The following is an 18,236-nucleotide window of genomic DNA, read 5'->3' on the forward strand; positions in this document are numbered from 1 at the left end:
TCCCAAAAAAAATCTGAAAAAATTGCTTCTGAAATTGCAGACAACGGTGGTGGAGGATTTGAAGAAATATCTGGAGAAATTCTCAGGCAAATCTGAATTAGCAGACCAAAATCCTAGAAGTAATTTCTAAGCCTGGAAAACTGGAGAATCTATAACAAGTATTGGCATCCTTAACTTCCCTCGGCGTGGGAGTTGGTTCGATCCCGTCCTCTGCTACACCAACATAGTCATTTCCTCCGCTGCCTTGATCCCCCGTGCCTACATTCTCTTCGCCATTCAGGTGCTCGTCGAAGAGCTGCTTCCACCTTCCGATCACTTAACGTTTGTCCGTCAGGCTCCCGTCCACATCCGTGCAGATTTCGACTTGCGGCACGTAGCCTTTGCGGGATGCGTTGAGCTTCTGGTAGAACTTACGTGTTTCTTCGTCCTCCGCTTCTTCCAGGCGGCTCTTTTTCTCCCGGAAGAGACAGGTCTGCTGCTTCCGCTTCTGTCTGTATTGCTCCACATTCTGTCGGGTTCCATGCTGCAGCATTACTGCCCGCGCTGCGTCCTTCTCCTCCAGAACCGCTCTGCACTCCTCGTCGAACTAATCGTTTCGTCGACTACGTTCTCATGTCCAGGGTGGATTTCCTATGTATGATGTCGGCATCACAGGCACGCGAAAGCACCACTTAGACCCAGTAACTTTTCTCAGGCTTTATGCTTTATGACCTTCGCCTCCACGTCGCCCACTTAGCTTGTTGTTGTTAGGGCTTTTGTAGTCCCATGACTTGTGCCCCAGTTCAACACACCTGAAACAAGCATCCAACATCTTATGTATGTCCAGCGGACTTATTGGGCATCTACCACACAGGTAGTTTAACAATGGCTACCTGAGTCCATGCCGAAAATTGTCCATTGCCGAACGGCTACAATGGCCTGCTGCACCTCGTACTGCTGCCGCAGTTCTGTGTGCCGTGCTCCTCTGCGTCAGTGTTCTCTACCAGTTTTTTAATCGTAATCTGTTGTATCTTTCAGTAATTCACTCGATGGATTACAGATTCTCCAGTTAGCCTAGCGGTTGGGGCTATGGATCGCCAATCCGGAGACTGCGGGCTCGATTCCCGTTCCGGTCAGAAAAATTTGCTCGACTCCCTGGGCATAGTGTATACTTGCCATACAATGCAAAAATTCATGCAATGGCAGGCAAAGAAAGTCCTTCAATTGATAACTGTGGAAGTTGCTCTAAGAACACAAAGTTGAAAAGAGACAGGCCAAGTTCCAATGTGAACGTCGAGCCCTAGAGAAGAAGAAGAAGAAAATGAATTACAGATTCATTTATGGTTATTACATCTTTTTAGGTTCTTCCATCCACTCGGGATAGCGCAGAAACAAACCAGCCAACCAGCGAATAAGTGAGCGAGCGTGAGTACCGAGTATGTGTGTTTGCATAAATGACAGGCCTTGAGCAAAGCAGAGGGCGACCGCGTTGACGATGGAGTGGCTCTGGTTCTGTGCTGCTGCTGGCTCTTGGCATCCCGTCTGTGTCCGTCGTCTCCCATGGAAGGCAGCCAGGCAGCAGCAACATTTCTAAATCATAATCATAGTGGTGTTCTTGCACGCGTCGTCGTCGTCGTCGTAGCAAGCAAGCGGACAAACTGCGCGCGTTGTTGTAGGTGGCCTCCAAAGCGGACAAGCCGTGGCCAGCGCAGCGCGGGACGGAATGTTCTATGCTGGTACTGAGCAATTATGTAGATTATCCGTGGACCGTTATGTGTGCTTTCCACGGTTTTGCTGTTCTCGCTCGGGGCGACTCTGGCAGGGCGCGGAGGTGGCGGGCGTGAGTGTTCCAGTCCAGCATCTCACAGCAAAAGAACATCTCATCAGCTGGTTTGGAAATACCCGGTCCACGAGGGTTTGGCCTGGTCGTCGTCAACGACGTGCAGGCAAATTCCGTTGGATCTCCCGCTGCTGCTGCTGTTTGGACGCGAAGTCCGTTTGTGCTATGGCTGAGGGAGGGCAGCAGAAACTCTCTTCTTGAACTTACAGATGACCGCGTGCGAGAAGTAAATTGGCTTGTGCCCGAGCGACATGAAGCAGATGTGATTTCCTGAAGGTGGGGCACTTCGAAAGGGGAAATGAACTTGTATTCCGTTTTATTTCGCTCGAAGAAATTGACAAGCATTCTGATGAAATTTGGAGTCTTGGTTCCTGAATTTCTAATGGACTGACATGACATATCCGATAAATTCAGATAAGTACCGTACCATTCTGGATACCGTTTGATTTGGTCGATGAAATACATAATTAGTGTTAATAAATTGACCACAAATTCAAACAAATTCATTTATTTTATCTTGTGAATATCTACTGGAAATAACTAGTGAGAGGGCACTTTGGAATTGAAGACACAGAAAATATCACCTGTAGTGACGAACTGTACCATGATTATTCCATCAATAAATTGAAAATTTGCTTTCTATGATAATCACCATAAGAAATATTGTCCACACTTTCAATGACATACGTGAAACACGTTCTAATAAACTGTTCCAACTCTTTTGCTTTAAACGCTGCACAGCTGTAGTCATGGTCATTCTAATGAACAAAGTGCATCTTCGATGTACTGCAAGCATTAATAATGACAAGAAACATCGTTGAAGTGATGAATTCCACAATTTTCAGAAATCTTTTTATGAATAGATGTATAGTGTATATGTAGACTAGTTTAAACTAGTCTAGCTACAGCTTTGAATGTTTTCATTTTGTTCCCGAAAATTGGAATATTGATGGAGTCGAATCGATTAAAACATCCTGGCAGATGATCAAAGCACCGTTACAGCTAATTGGATTGATTTCTGATTGTGTAATCTAATACTAACTTCCTGAATATCTAAGCAATCGCACCATCGTCTCCAATAAAACTCCTATTCAACTGTCCATTCGTGGACACATTTCAAAGAAGTTCTAGCGACCACGATCCCAGCCCCCAACCGAGCCCGCAGTCAGAAAATGCTAATCGAAACAGATTAATCAAATTATTCCGCAAATTTGTCATAATAGTCACTGGAATCATTCCATATCTCCATCTCTGGGTCGATCCCACAAGCAAGAGGTAGAGGTAGGTATGTCGTTTAGCTTCTGACAGCCATAAAATTGCTGGACTACCTCTGGCTCCCCCACCATCCACCTATCCCTGGAGAAGTATGTATGCCATGATGCCGGGATGCATGCATATCATAAGAAAGCGTTTCGTAACGAACGGGAGTGGACTGAGGAGGTGAAGAAGTTAGGTTAGGGGAGCATGATAAAGCCCAATAAATATTTATTTTTATGTATCGAACTGCTCGGTGTTCTGTTCTCTTTCCGTTTGTCTGCTTCTTCTGCGTTGACTTTGCGATGATGCGAAGGTGGAGGATGAATTTGAAATTTGTAGGAGAAAACCGGGTGAAATGCACAGTTTACTATCTTTGCTTCGTACCACCATAACCCACCTAGGATGTTAGTATTTTAACATCACGATGCATGTTCAGCGTGCCTATTTGGGTCATATTGATCCGAACATCTTGCTAGGGTTAATCATTTGTGAGAATGAGACCCAACTTTGGATTTTCTTTTTGACCTTTGGGGCATCCATTAGGTATGGCAGCCCAATGTTTGTGTCGTTTAACTTATAAAACGGTCCATGAAAAATTACCAAATTTGTAATATTTCCTAGAAGCATATTGGAAAACCATAAAGCAGTCATTTGAATCCATGAAACATTATAGAATGCTCCCTTCTTTACGTAAAAATTGGCAATAAGAAGTTCCAGAATTTCATAAACTGCTCCTTGAAATGGTTGAAACGATCCCTAGACTGATACCGGGGATAGACAAAATGATCGGGACAGGCAAAATTTTCCCTTCTCAAAAAATTTCAAATAGCTCTAACTTTACGAAAAGTGCATCAAATATTCTCAAATTTTCACTGTAAGTTGATCAACTAGTTGTGTATCAGTGGACAAAATTTGGAAATGATCGGGCTATTCTGCACGAAGTTATTAGCATTTTAGAAAAAAGGTAGAATTATCCGATAGCCAACTTTGAGCTATTATATCTCCGGATTCAATGAACCGAAGGCAATGAAATTTTGACCTTTCATGACTTATAGGGTCTTGTACCATTTGGGCAGGTGTACCTATTTTGGGCACTTGCCGCTATAACTAAGTCAATTTCAAACCGATTGATTTGAGTTCTTGTATAGAGTTAGATACTCTACGTGCCTAATTTAATACAAAAACTCAAATCAATCCGTTTGAAATGTACTTACAGGGGATGGCCAAAATGTTTGGGATAGGCAACTTTTTTTTCTCTCACAAAAAAGTTCAACATGCTATAACTTTTCATAGAGTGCATCAAAAAATCTCAAATTTTGACTGTTTGTCAACCTGTTATATGTGCATCATTGGTACAAATTTATGCTCGATTGATTAATCTTTCGCAAAGTTAGAATCGTTCGGGTAAAACACTATTTTTTGAACAACTCATTTTTGATTTGCCATATCTCGGAAACCTGTGAACCGAATTGAATGAAATTTTGAACGTACACTAACAATATACAAATGCTTCACAAACTATTAAAACATAGATACTTTTTGAACGTTGAAAAAAGTTATCATGGATTGACACTTTTTGGATTTTTCTCGAAAAAATGTAATTTTTTTACATCAATGTCAATAAATTTTAGTGTTGATGTCCAAAGATTTTCCACTTCTGTTCTCAAGTTATTTTTAATCAGATATATTAGAGCCTATTTAGATTAAAGGAAGAACACATTTAGTAATTTTTGTGTGGTATTGTAAATTTGACTTATTTTCCTCTATATGGGTAAAAATTTCAACCCGGTATAACTTAATGCACCGTGAGAAAATATTACATTTTATAACGTTGTATTAAGTATCAATATATTGTTGATAGACGTTAAAAAAATCATTCAATTCGGTTCACTAGTTTCCGAGATATGACAGCTCAAAAATGAGTTGTCTAAAAAATAGTATTTTACCCGAACGGTTCTAACTTCGCGAAAAATTATTCAATTGAACCTAAATTTGTTCCAATGATGCACATATAACAGGTTGACAAACAGTCAAAATTTGAGATTTTTTGATGCACTTTATGAAAAGTTACAGCATGTTGAATTTTTTTGTGGGAGAAAAAAAGTTGCCTATCCCAAACATTTTGGCCACCCCCTGTAGTTATAATTTTACAGTGGTTATAATGGCAAGTGCCCAAAATAGGTGCACCTGCCCAAATGGTACAAGACCCTATAATGAGCTTTGAAAAACTTTTGACTTAACTTAAAATTCTTAACACGGAAGAAAATTATAACGATTAGATTATTTTTCTAATAAAACACCAAACTTTCTTAAATTTCAACATCGTTACAAAATTTAAGATGTCATTTAAATTCCCTGTAATTACCTTGAATACAGATACGTTTTGAAAGAAGGTAACAACATAGGCGGCAATTCATTGAAAAAGTAATGGGATGCATATTTAAAATACACCAATTTACTAAAAAATCATAAAATTAATAAAATCGTTATAACATTTTCTCTTGTTAATAATTCCAAGTTGAGTCGAACGTTTTTCAGAGCTCATTATGTAAGTCATAAATGGACAAAATTTCATTGCCTTCGGTTCATTGAATCCGGAGATATAACAGCTCAAATTTGGCTATCGGATAATTCTACCTTTTTCTAAAATGCTAATAACTTCGTGCAAAATAGCCCGATCTTTTCCATTTTTTGTCCACTGATACACAAATAGTTGATCAACTTACAGTGAAAATTTAAGAATATTTGATGCACTTTTCAAAAAGTAACAGCTAATTGGGCATTATTTTTAAGTGAAAATTTTGCCTATCTCGATCATTTTGTTTATCCCCTGTACCGTTCATTATTTTCATATTGTGATTGAATGATATGACAATTACCCTTCAATTTCACCAATACAACATTGTATTGGTGAAATTGAAGGGAAATTGTCATATCATTCAATCATAATATGGAAATAATGAAAAAAATAATCGAAGGCACACGGTGAATTGAGTCCCCACGGTGAATGGCGCACGGTACATAAAAATAGAAAATGGCCCACAGAAAAAGGAAAACGATCAATAGAAAATATTAGAGCAATCCGCAAAATATGAAAAATGATCCATCGAAAAAAGGGAAATGATCCAATAAACATAGAAAGTGATCCATTACATTTAAATTATCATAAAATTTAGTAAATGATCTCTTTAATAAAAAGACAAAAAAAATTACGAAAAAGTCGTCTATGGATCTAATGGATCCATTTTTTATGGATCATTTAAAAAAATATGAATCGTTTCTAAAATGTTGTGGATCATTTCATATATTGTATGAATCGTTTTCCATTTATCAATGGATCATTTTCTATATTTTATTGATCGTTTTCATATTGTCTATGGATAATTTTCTAGGGCTGGTTTCACCAATTTCATGGCGCGGTTCATGAAATTTTGGATTTATATATTGCTAAATTTTTCTTCTTTCGGGCCTCCTTGAAAGCAGAGCGTGATGATCAATTCACTTACTGTAATGAATAATAGTTTCCTTCGGGATTTTTTCAGACACCTTGTTAGCGATTTAAGATCAATCAGAACAATAAGCATCCAGGGGACTTCTAGTTTGTAGTTTTTTTTGGCAATAATAAAATTTTGAATTCATTAAAAGTTCTTAAACAAATACTTTACTATGGAAATCTGCGAGTAGTTTACTAGAATCAATATATTTGAATTGTTAAAAAACATCCCAAATCGAAACACCGTTTTGTACTAAAACTATTTATGGAAGGGAGACGGGAAATTCACCACTGAGAGGATTTTTGGATGTCGCCACAACACTGGATCCGGGAAGGAAGAGGATGAAACGAGAAAGCTAGAGAAGGAAGGAATAAGCGAGGGAGGTTGATGAGGGATATTGAGGAACTTGTTCGATCATTATCGGATGGACCAGTTAACCGACAACAAGTTCCAAGCAAGTGGTTTTTCTACCGTAACCCCGAAAGTGCTTCGCTGAAAGCCCAGTGTCCGCGTCCGGGAGTGTCACAGATCGAGAGTGAAGTGCCTGAAGAAACAAGTGGTCCGGACTTCACGCCATAAGAACCGTGATCAAACGAGGTTGGTCGAGATCATCACTCGATCGGAAATTTTCACGATCACATAGGCTCCCGTCACGCTGCTTTCAGTTCGGACAACGACTGGTTCTACTGTATCTGGACGGCCGGCACGGAAATCCACCTCCGCACGGCGCACATCCCAGCCAACGGTTCACCCTCGCCATCGCCTCCCTCGCCACGTGAACATCACCATCACGTCATAGCACCCGCTGCAGGGTTGCTGCAGGTACGTTCATTCTTCCTTCCCCACCGTCGCGCAAGGGCCCCAACGTCATCAAACAGCTGCACCGATACCCCGTACCCTCCCGAGTTCAATTCAATAAAAGTAAAGTTACCAATCTAATTCTCTCCTCTCTTGAATTTGCAATAACCGAAAAGCCCGTGGATGTGGCCTTGTTCGATTCGCTGATCAGTTCGCTTTGTAGTATCGGTAAGTGCAGGTTGTCGAGAGTCCTCCCGAGGTCGGTGGCCGACCCTGAGAATTATTATAAGAGGTAAGCTAGCCGGTCTGCGACGTGTCAGCGTCAAAAAGACACTTTCAACCTTTACTGGGTGTCGGCGCAGAAGTCGGCAAGCTGGCAACCCTGTCCACACGCGTCTAACGAAGCGACGTTATGAATCGAAGCGGCGCTGCAAACATCAAAATGGGATTGACAGTGCCAGATCCGGCTGTCAACGGTTGACACGAGGGAAGTAGAAGGTCTTTTCGTGACAGCACTCCAAGTAGCTAGACGTAGTTTTTTTGCTCAGTGAAATATAAGTGCGGTGTTCGATAAGTAATTAATAATTTAACAATTAAGTTGTGAATTCATTCCACGTTCTGTGGACAAGTTTATTGTGCCCAGGAAGAGATCCGCCGGAGTGTCCGTCCGGAATAGCCGTCCGGAATCGCCGGCCCGGGACCATCAGGAAGTGAGGTTAGTTTTAGGCCCTCCAGCCATGAATTGAAATATTAAATTGACATCGTGATCCTTTAGTAGTCCGAGTTCGAGTAGCGTAGTCCGAGTCCGTATCCGCGGTCCTGTGAAACCGTAGGGTACCTGAAAAGAAACAAAGTAAGATATAACTAAATATTAGGTTAGTAGTAATATCACTAAATAAACGAATCCAACAGGCCTTGCACTACGAAGGTTATAACTAATAGGAAGGGTGCGCAAACAGTAGAGGCCCACCGAATTGTAAGTTAATACTAAAGTGAAACTTATACTTACCATTTGCACTCACCATAACAATATTTTCTAGTTGAAGCACTTCAATACACGATTGCTATCAGAACCGGTTCGTCTTTAATTGCACCCTACCCTGCAACGACACTGGGAGTTTTCCAAATTTTTATTTTTCGATTCTTTTTGCAGATCGTACTGAGCGTCTTTGAGAAGTACTTTCCAGCATTTCTCATAGACTTTCTCTTAGTAATCTTTCTGAAAAATTTTCTTAATTTTTTTTTCAGGAATTTGTTTTGCATTGTTTGTTTTAGGATCGCACAACAAGTTCCTTTTGGGTTGTTTTTTTCTAGAAGTACAAGAAGTAGTTTTTTAATTTAACAAGAAACACCATCGGGAAGAATCGTGAAATAAATGCTGTATGTATGCTTTAAAAGACTTCTTTAAAAAATCTCATAATCAAACCCAAGAGAAATAGCAACTAAATAAAACATAGGATAAGAAAAATCCAGAGGAAATACTAGAAAAAACTTTTTGAGAATTTTCAGAAGAACTTTTCCGTGGAATCCCAACTAAATTCACTGAAAAAATCTCTAAAAACTCTAGAAGAAGTCCGAGGGAAATATTCTTTCGAAATTTTAGAAGGAATCCCAAGAGCAGTCTTCGAAAAATATCTGGATACTTCCTAGAAAGATTTCCCTAAAAACAAAGAAAAAGCTCCTCAAAAAGTTTCAAAAATAACTCCTGGAGTAATTTTTGAAGCAAGTCAGAATCTGGAGTCATCTAATAAAAAAAATCTCGGCAAAATTTTGAAGAAATCTCCAGCAGATATACCAGAAAGAACTTCCTAAGAATTCGCAGAAGTAGGTATTTTCTGAATTTAATCCCAGAGACAAGAAATCCAAAAAGAGCTACAGGACAAATATCAGGAGGAATTCCTTGAGGGATCTGAGAAAGAACTTCTTCAGTGAATCCAAAAAATTTGCCTGGATGAAGCGCAGAAAGAGCTCCAGGGTGAGTACCAGAAGAAAATATAGGATTCATCCCAGAAAGAACTCCTTAAAATTTCATGAAAGTTCACAGAAAGAAGGAATCCTGGAGTTTCTGGAAGAATTACTGTAAAATACCAAAAAAAATCCCAGAAGCAGGGATGGGAACAATCACTTTCAAAGAGTTACATTCGCTTGCTATTTTATCAACTCAGAAGCGTGCAATCAAGAAATGAAGTATGGACGACTTTTGTCTTGTGGTTTTGTCTAAAACTTTGTCAAACAGAGTAGTCGTCGCACACGAATCCCTAAGTCGTGACTGAGCTGTCAAAGCGACTCTCCACGAGGTGAGTGTAATTTACATTCACCTCGTGGAGAGTTACCTTCGCAGCTTCCTCACGACTTCGGTATGTGTGTGCGACCTCTACTCTATTCGGCAAACTTTTAGACATAATCACAAGGTATAAGTCGTCAATATACTAGTCAATATATCGTTTTTTGATTGCACGCTTTCAAGATGAGAAAACTGCAAGTGAGTGTAACTCTTTACAAGTGAGTGTTCCCATCCTTGCCCAGAATGAACTTTAGGAAGAACCTCAGAACAAACTATAGAAGGAGTCTCCCAACGATTTCCAGCAAAAATCCCAAGAGGATCTCCTTGTGCAATCCCTAAAAGAATTGCTTGAGAAATTAAAGTGGAAAACTTCTAGAGAAATTTTAAAAAATCTCTGAAAAAGCACCAGAAGGAATACCAAAAGAAACTACTGGAGGAATCCCAGATAAAACTTCTTGAGAAATCTCTGAAAAAGGATCGCTGAAGAAATTCTTGAAAAATGAAGAAGGAGCTCCCAGTTGAATACCACATGGAGCTAGTGGAGGGATTTAAGAAGGATGTCATAAGCCACAATCCAACTCTGATGCTAAAAACTAGTCTAATTTCAAAGAGCGATAGGCAGAAAAAAAAATCTATGCATGTGGCCAATGCTATATAATCAAAAGTTCTCGGAATAGCCCTCAATGACTGTTTCGAAAATTCAAGAATGTTAAAATTTCTTAAGTCACACAGTATATCAACACCAAACATATGGGATAATAAAATTACTTTACTAATGGTCGAATTGTATCATTTTTATCTATAAACCATCCATATGTTCCTCCAGAAGTGTCACAAAGAAAGTTATTACGAAGTCTGGAATGAATTGCTTTGCCAGGTCCTCCATGATTTTTCATAAATCATTATAGAGATTGTTTGAGAAATTCACTTAGCGATAACTTCGTTGGATATGGGTATTTATTCAGAAATCTCTCTAGGCATTCGTTTGGAGTATCTATTGAAGATTTCTTTGGAAAATCTACCAAAAATGACATCAGCAATTCTTTTCAAAAATCTTTCTAAAAAAATCGTTAGGAAATTTGTTTGAGTATTCGGCCAAAAACTCTCTCACGAATCTTTTCTCTCTCAGAAAATCTTTCATGGATTTATTTGGAAATTTTCTTCAGGGATTTGTTTGGAAATTCCTTCTATTCTATAAACTTCACAAAGAATTCTTTCAAAACATCTTGCATGATTTACTTCTGAAATTCCCCCATTTTTTTTCTATTTATTCAGAAATTTTCTCAGAAATTCCTTTAATAAAACTTTCAGCTATGCCTTCAGAAACTATTCCAGAATTTTTCAGAAAGTGCTTCAAAAGATCCTTCAAAGATTTGTACTGGGGTTACTTGGAAATTCTCCAAGGATTTCACCAGAAATTCCCACAGCAACTTGCAATTTCTCCGGAAATTTCACTAGGAATTCCTCCGGAAGTTTCTCAAAGAGTTGTGTAAAAAAGTTTTGTATGAGTTTCTGCAAAAATTCCTACAGGGATTTCCTTAGAAAATCCTTCAGAGATTTATCCTGCTTTTATGGGACTTTTCTAATTTTTATTTTCGAAAAATTCTTCGAAAATTCCTCTAAGCATTCTCTCAAACGATCTTCCAAAGATTTATTCCGAAAATTTTTCCGGAGTTTGCTTTAAAAATTGCTCCAGGGATTTTTTTTGACAATCTAAATTTCTGTCACAGAATCTTCCAGGGATTTTTATAGTAATATCTCCAGGGACTCTATTTTTAAAAATTTGTGAGATCCATTCGTGAATTTTTGGCAAAGATTCCTACAGAAACTGCCCTAGGGGTTCCTTCACAAATTTTCGAGGGATTCTCCTATAGCTTTTATCATAAATTACGCTAAATATTACTTTTGAAATATCTCTAAATTTTCCTCCAGAGGTTTCTTTACAAATTTCTTCAAGGATCACTTTGAAAAAAAAAAATCCACAGATTTTTCTATAATTATTTCAAATCTTTCACGAGTTCCTGAAAAAAATCTTCCAAGTATTCTCATAGAAATTATTTCAGGGACTCATTTTGAAACTCCTCGTAGTTTTACTTTTACAATCATCCAGGAAATTCTAAAGAAATTCAGTCAGAAATTTCTTCACAACATTTTCTAGAGATTCCTTTAGGCTTACCCAAGCAGCACCTGCAACATCATGCAGATTGTGGCTTTCTTTGCTTTGTTCTAAATGAGTTGCACTAGAAGCACACGAAACTTCCATCTTGTCAGTTGAGTTGCATTTAAACTCCGAAATCCGTAAAGTTGCGGCTTCATTTCATAGAAATCACAAATTGCCACGTGTTTGACATCGGTTTGTGGAGGCGGAGCTTACATATTGCTCGAAAGTGATAATACAGTCAGCTTACATTAAATGTGTTATGTAACATGCATGAAACATCTAACTCTGGTTTGTTTGTTCAGATTAGGTTCCATATGCGTTACCGAAAACTTGAGCGTCTTTTCATTTTGACAGTTCTCTAACTTGTGACAAAGAAGGTGCAATAAAGTAACAAGTAATTTCAGTAGCTTTTATGGTGTGTTGAGCATCGATTCTCTCACAGAGCTTTTGGTGTAGTATGTAAGGTGAGTAGATAATACTCCTGGTGTCCATGGTTCGAGTCTGGACAAAATCTTTTCCCAACTTTTTTATCATTCCTCCTCGTTTATGTTGCATAAGAATTCAAAATCTGCGCTTTTTGGGTTTCAAAGAAGAATCAATTGTGTTCTGTCGTCCGTAATACGGACAGTGAATAAATTGCACTAAGGTTGCTGTTACTGGATTAGCAACAAATCGTGTTGCTTGGGTAGGAAAGTCCTCCAGGAATTTCTCCAAGATTTTCTTAAGAAAGTCTTGCGCGAATTGCTTCCAAAAATGTTGCAAGAATTCCTTTCAAAAAATCCGGCATACATTGTTCCAGAAATTCAAGTACGATTTTTTTTTCCAGATTACTTTTTTAATAAAGATTCCTGCAGAAATTTTTCAAAACATTCATCTAGAAAACCTTCCATGAACTTTCTCAAAAATACTCCATGATTTTTTTTTCAGAAAATAATTCACGGATACATTAAGAATGGGAAATTCAGAACTCCTACAAAATTTTCTCAGAAGCTTTCTAAAGATTTTGTTTTTTTAAGGATTGCTTTAGAAACTCTAGTTCATGTAATTAGGAAATTTCCCAAGGTTTCTTCATATTTCTTCAGATATTCCTTCAAGAAATTTTCCTACCAGAAATTGCTCCAAGGATTTCATAAAAAAAATTTCTTTAGATTCTGTCAGAGATTCCTATGAATATTTTTTTAAATGCTAGAAGACATTCTTACAGAAATTCAAACAGAGGTTTCATCGGAAATTCCGCCGGCTATTCCTGTATGTATTTTTACAGAGAGTTCTCCAGAATTTCTTCCAAGCGTACCTCAAGGAATTTCTCTATGGATTTCTCCAGGAATTCATAAATAAAAATGTTATGATTTTTTATTAGGCGATTTATTTAAGTATTTTTTTTTTTTAATATGACACTACTTATTTGATAAACCATAACTCAAGAACGAAGCATCGTAGAGTAAAAATCTTTTTTTTTTTTTAGAAAATCAAAGCAAATTTTCTTAGAAATCTAAAAAAAATGAACCGGAAATCGTATTCCACAAAATTTTCCACTGTTGAGAAAATTCGAAAAAAAAAGCCGGAAAAACTATGCCCGAACTCGTGGAAAATATTCAAAAAAATATAATATATGTATTCCAAAAATTTCAACGATCAAAGCTTATGAAATCACCTCCTCAAAAATATTTTTTTGAAAATTTTCCGTGAATTCGGGCATAGTTTTTCCGGCTTCTCTTTATGAATTTTCTCAATGGTGGAAAATTTTGTGGAAAACTTTTTCCACTTTATTTTTTGTTTGGATTTCTGAGAAAATTTGCTTTCATTTTCATTAGAAAACTTTGTTTCTACGATGCTTCGATCTTGAGTTATGATTTTTCAAAAAAAGGCTTGTATGGCACATTTGGACATACAGGGGATGGCCAAAATGTTTGGGATAGGCAACTTTTTTTCTCCACCAAAAAATTCAACATGCTGTAACTTTTCATAGAGTGCGTCAAAAAATCTAAAATTTTGACTGTTTGTCAACCTATTATATGTGCATCTTTGGTACAAATTTGGGCTCGATTGAATATTTTTTCGCGAAGTAAGAACCGTTCGGGTAAAACACTTTTATTTAGACAACTCATTTTTGAACCGGTGTCATATCTCGGAAACCAGTGAACCGAATTGAATGAATTTTTTAACGTTCATCAACAATATATTGATACTTTATACGACGTTATAAAATATAATATTTTCTCACGGCGGATTAAGTTACACCGCGTTGGAATTTTTACCCATATAGAGAAAAATAAGTCAAATTTACAATATCACACAAAAATTACTAAATGTGTTCTTCCATCAATCTTAATAGGCTCTAATATATCTGATTAGAGACAACTTGAGAACAGAAGTGGAAAATCTTTGGATATCAACACTAAAATTTATTGACATTGATCTAAAAAAATACATTTTTTTAGAGAAAAATCCAAAGAGTGTCAATCCATGATAACTTTGTTGAGTGTAGAATTAGCATTTAAGTTAAAATACACATTAATAAAAATGAAAAAAAAAGATAACTTTTTTCAACGTTTAAAAAGTACCTATGTTTTAATAGTTTGTGAAGCATTTACATAGTGTTAGTGTACGTTCAAAATTTCATTCAATTCGGTTCACTCGTTTCCGAGATATGACAGTTCAAAAATGAGTTGTCTAAAGAATAGTGTTTTACCTGAACGGTTCTAACTTTGCGAAACATTAATCAATCGAGCCCAAATTTGTACCAACAATGCACAGGTTGACAAACAGTCAAAATTTGAGATTTTTTGATGCACTCTATGAAAAGTTATAGCATGTTGAACTTTTTTGTGAGAGAAAAAAAAGTTGCCTATCCCAAACATTTTGGCCATCCCACACTGTTTCCAAAGTCCTAATTTCGTGATCGAAATTGTTTTGGGCATGAAAAATTGATTTTAGAGGTTTGGTGTCTTCGAATAAGTTGTTTGGTATATCAGAGCCCTTCTGATACTTCCAGTATCACTAATGTGATTAATCCACCTAAAAGTGAGATAGAAATTCGATTTTTTTCATAAGTGAAGATAGCGTGTTTATGTTTTCAGCAAAGTTGTAGAAAATGTCATTATGAGTAAACTTGCCGAACAAACTTTTGCTCTATCTGCTCAATTTCTAGAGATATGGGCCATTATTTGTGAATGACCCCTTAAAATCAGTTTTTTTGTTGTAACCTTCTCTAGACATTTTTGGGAATTTTCAAATGTTCTACAAAGTTATTTAGTATGACAAAATACGTGTTTCTTCTGAGAACGGCAACATTGTATCTATGATAGTTTTTGAGATATTCAATAATTTATTTAAAAAAAATAGCCTTTTTACGGTTTTGTGACATTTACAGAGGCAAAATGGGGCAAGATTTTTCAATTGAATATGAAAGAAGTTTATAATAGGTGTACATTTTGTTTCAACTCAGGCTGGACACTTGCTTCCTTGACAGTAAAATTGAGCTGTGAAATATTATAGTTCGTAACTGAAATTTTCAAAAAACTCAAAAAGTATTGAAGATAGAACTTTGTCGTCTTTAAAGAAAACATGTATTTTATCATATATAATAACTTCGTAGAACATTTAAAAATTCCGAAGAATGTCTGAAAAAAGTTACAATGAAAAAACTGATATTTAGGGGTCGTTTTCAGGAAATGACCCATATCTTTCAAAATGGAGCATATAGAATAAAAGTTTGTTCGGCAAGTTTTCTTATAATGATATTTCCTACAACTTTCCTGAAGACATCAGTATACTATATTCACATATGGTAAACACTGAATTTTCATCTCACTACTAGGTGAATTGATCACAAAAGTAATACTTGCAAAAGAAAGATTCTTGTCTATCAAACAACTTCTTGCAACAAACTTTTGTCCTATCTGCTCTGTTTTGAAGGATATGGGTCATTTTCTGTTAACGACCCCTAAATATCAGTTTTTCCATTGTAACTTTTTTCAGACATTTTTAGGAATTTTCAAATGTTCTACAAACTTATTAAATATGATAAAATGCATGTTTTCTTTAAAGACGACAAAGTTCTATCTTCAATACTTTTTGAGTTTTTTTTTAAATTTCAGTTACGAACTAAAATATTTCATAGCTCAATTTTACTGTCAAGGAAGCAAGTGTCCAGTCTGAGTTGAAACAAAATGTACACCTATTATAAACTTCTTTCATATTCAATTGAAAAATCTTGCCCCATTTTGCCTCTGTAAATGTCACAAAACCATAAAAAATGCTACTTTTAAAAATAAATTAGTAAATATCTCAAAAGTTATCATAGATACAATGTTGCCGTCTTCAGAAGAAATACGTGTTTTGTCATATTAAATAACTTTGTAGAACATTTGAAAATTCCCAAAAATGTCTGGAAAAAGTTACAACAAAAAAACTGATTTTAAGGGGTCATTCATAAATAATGGCCCATATCTCTAGAAATTGAGCAGATAGAGCAAAAGTTTGTTCGGCAAGTTTTCTCAAAATGACATTTTCTACAACTTTGCTGAAGACATAAACACGCTATCTTCACTTATGAAAAAAACCGAATTTCTATCTCACTTTTAGGTGGATTAATCACATTAGTGATACTTCCAAAAGAAGGGCTCTGATATACCAAACAACTTCTTCGAAGACACCAAACCTCTAAAATCAATTTTTCATGCCCAAAACAATTTCGATCACGAAATTGGGCCTTTGGAAACAGTGTGCATCCCCTGTATTTCAACAAAATTGGCCATAACTCAAAAACGAAAAATAAGTGCATTCAAAAAATTTCAACGATTAAAGCTCATAAAATAAGCTTCTCAAATTTTTTTTTAATTTTTCACGAGTTTGGGCATAGTTTTTCCGGTTCTTCTTTACAAGTTTTCCCAACTGTGGTTTTTCAGTTCATATTTTTTTTGGATTTCTGAGAAAATTTTCTTTTATTTTCTAAAAAAACTTTGTTTCAACAATGCTTCGTTCTTGAGTTATGATTTTTCAAAGTAAGTAGTGTCAAGGGAAAACAAAAAATGTCCACCTAAGTTTTCCGGGAAAATAGGCGACCCTGATTTTTCTCAATTTTATTTTGTTCATATATCCATGAGCCCTGCCTGTGGAAAAAGCTTCATGAAAATACGATGAAAAAAAAAATCCCCTGATCTGCCGAAGCAACGACAATGACCTTTTTATGGAATTTGCTACAAATTTCGGATTTCAATCAGCTGAGTACACGCCAAGATAGTATAAAACATTTACCACAAATATAATTTATTTTTTTTTTAAGTTTTTATTATCATTTCGTAAAACCTAGATGGTTCACTTTGCCATCTCACTCCCCAACCAATAGGAGCAAGCTTGTTCACGCGGAAAGTTGCGTTTGCAAATGCAGATGAAGGCTGGTCATAAAGAAAATGGGACGCAGGGGAGATCCGAAAGGTAGGTATGTAAGTAAGGTATGAACAACCGAACGTTCGTGGTGGGTGGGATGCCATCAGATCGGCCTTTGAACGGAGGTTATCGTCCCCGATCACGCAAGATTCGCCGGGTAATGGAGAAGTTACATAAGTTGTCCGTCCACCGACCGCACCCCAGGGCATTCAGAGTCAGACCGCGCTGCTGGTAAATAAATATTTCCCTTGTAAAAAAAAGAGAAGAATAAAAGTGGCACAAACTCTGCTTTTCGACGGTTTCTTCGAAAATTTCGACCGCACCCTCCCAAAAAAGGCAGCAAGCGAGCTTTCAAAAGTCGCGTAAATCAATTTGCTTGTTTTGTGTCGACTTCTCACTAGAGTTTTCATGGTGATCCCACATCGCACCACACCACCATCGTCACCACCTCCGCGGGTCATCATCTTCAGCGCGCGTGAAGGACGTCTTGTGAAAGCCTCACTCCCCCGGTCCGAACATTGGAGAAGATGAGCTCTCGAGCAAACGGACAGCACCCAAATCGGACGTGGGCATTAATCATCTTCCCGTTTGTGCGCTCGAAGCCGTGGCGAATGCGATTTGCTGGTAGCGGATGCAGCAGCATGGAGTCTTGCATTCGTGGGTCTGGCGACGCCGATGACCTTCCTCGAGTGGGTTTTTTTGGGGTTACTTGGGGAGTTCTGAGAATTTTGGTGGAATAAAACACGAAGGATAGGATTCTTTTTCGAAGATGCCATGCCATGTTTATTTTTTATTGAGGTTGGACCTTCTTGTTAAGATGACAAGGACACTAGGAGTTTTAGATAATAATACATAAATTGGATGTATTTGAAATAGCTTAGGACATTTGAACGATTTTTTTTCTATTCCTGGAAAATCTAACTGTTTTATGTTATATCCTCTATTTGATGTCGAACACGCAGAATTTGGCGATGCGGAAAGCGCACGGGTATTCAGAAAGACCATGCTGATGGCGACCGGTTCGATTCCAGG

The 18,236-nt window shown here is 37.2% G+C and overlaps 1 protein-coding gene and 1 long non-coding RNA gene across 5 annotated transcripts in view; one reads left to right on the top strand and one right to left on the bottom strand.

The window, feature by feature from the left end:
* LOC109402136 (SH3 and multiple ankyrin repeat domains protein 1) overlaps positions 1–18,236 on the top strand; it is a 594,309-nt gene that overhangs the window by 360,260 nt on the left and 215,813 nt on the right. The gene's annotated exons all lie outside the window — the stretch shown is intronic.
* LOC134292000 (uncharacterized) lies at positions 7,967–8,489 on the bottom strand. Its single transcript, XR_009999402.1, has 2 exons — positions 8,378–8,489; positions 7,967–8,206 (listed from the first exon to the last, which is right to left on the bottom strand). It is a non-coding gene; the product is annotated as an uncharacterized LOC134292000 (long non-coding RNA).

This window comes from Aedes albopictus, chromosome 3, assembly GCF_035046485.1.
Source record: "Aedes albopictus strain Foshan chromosome 3, AalbF5, whole genome shotgun sequence".
NCBI classification, from domain to species: Eukaryota; Metazoa; Arthropoda; class Insecta; order Diptera; family Culicidae; genus Aedes; species Aedes albopictus.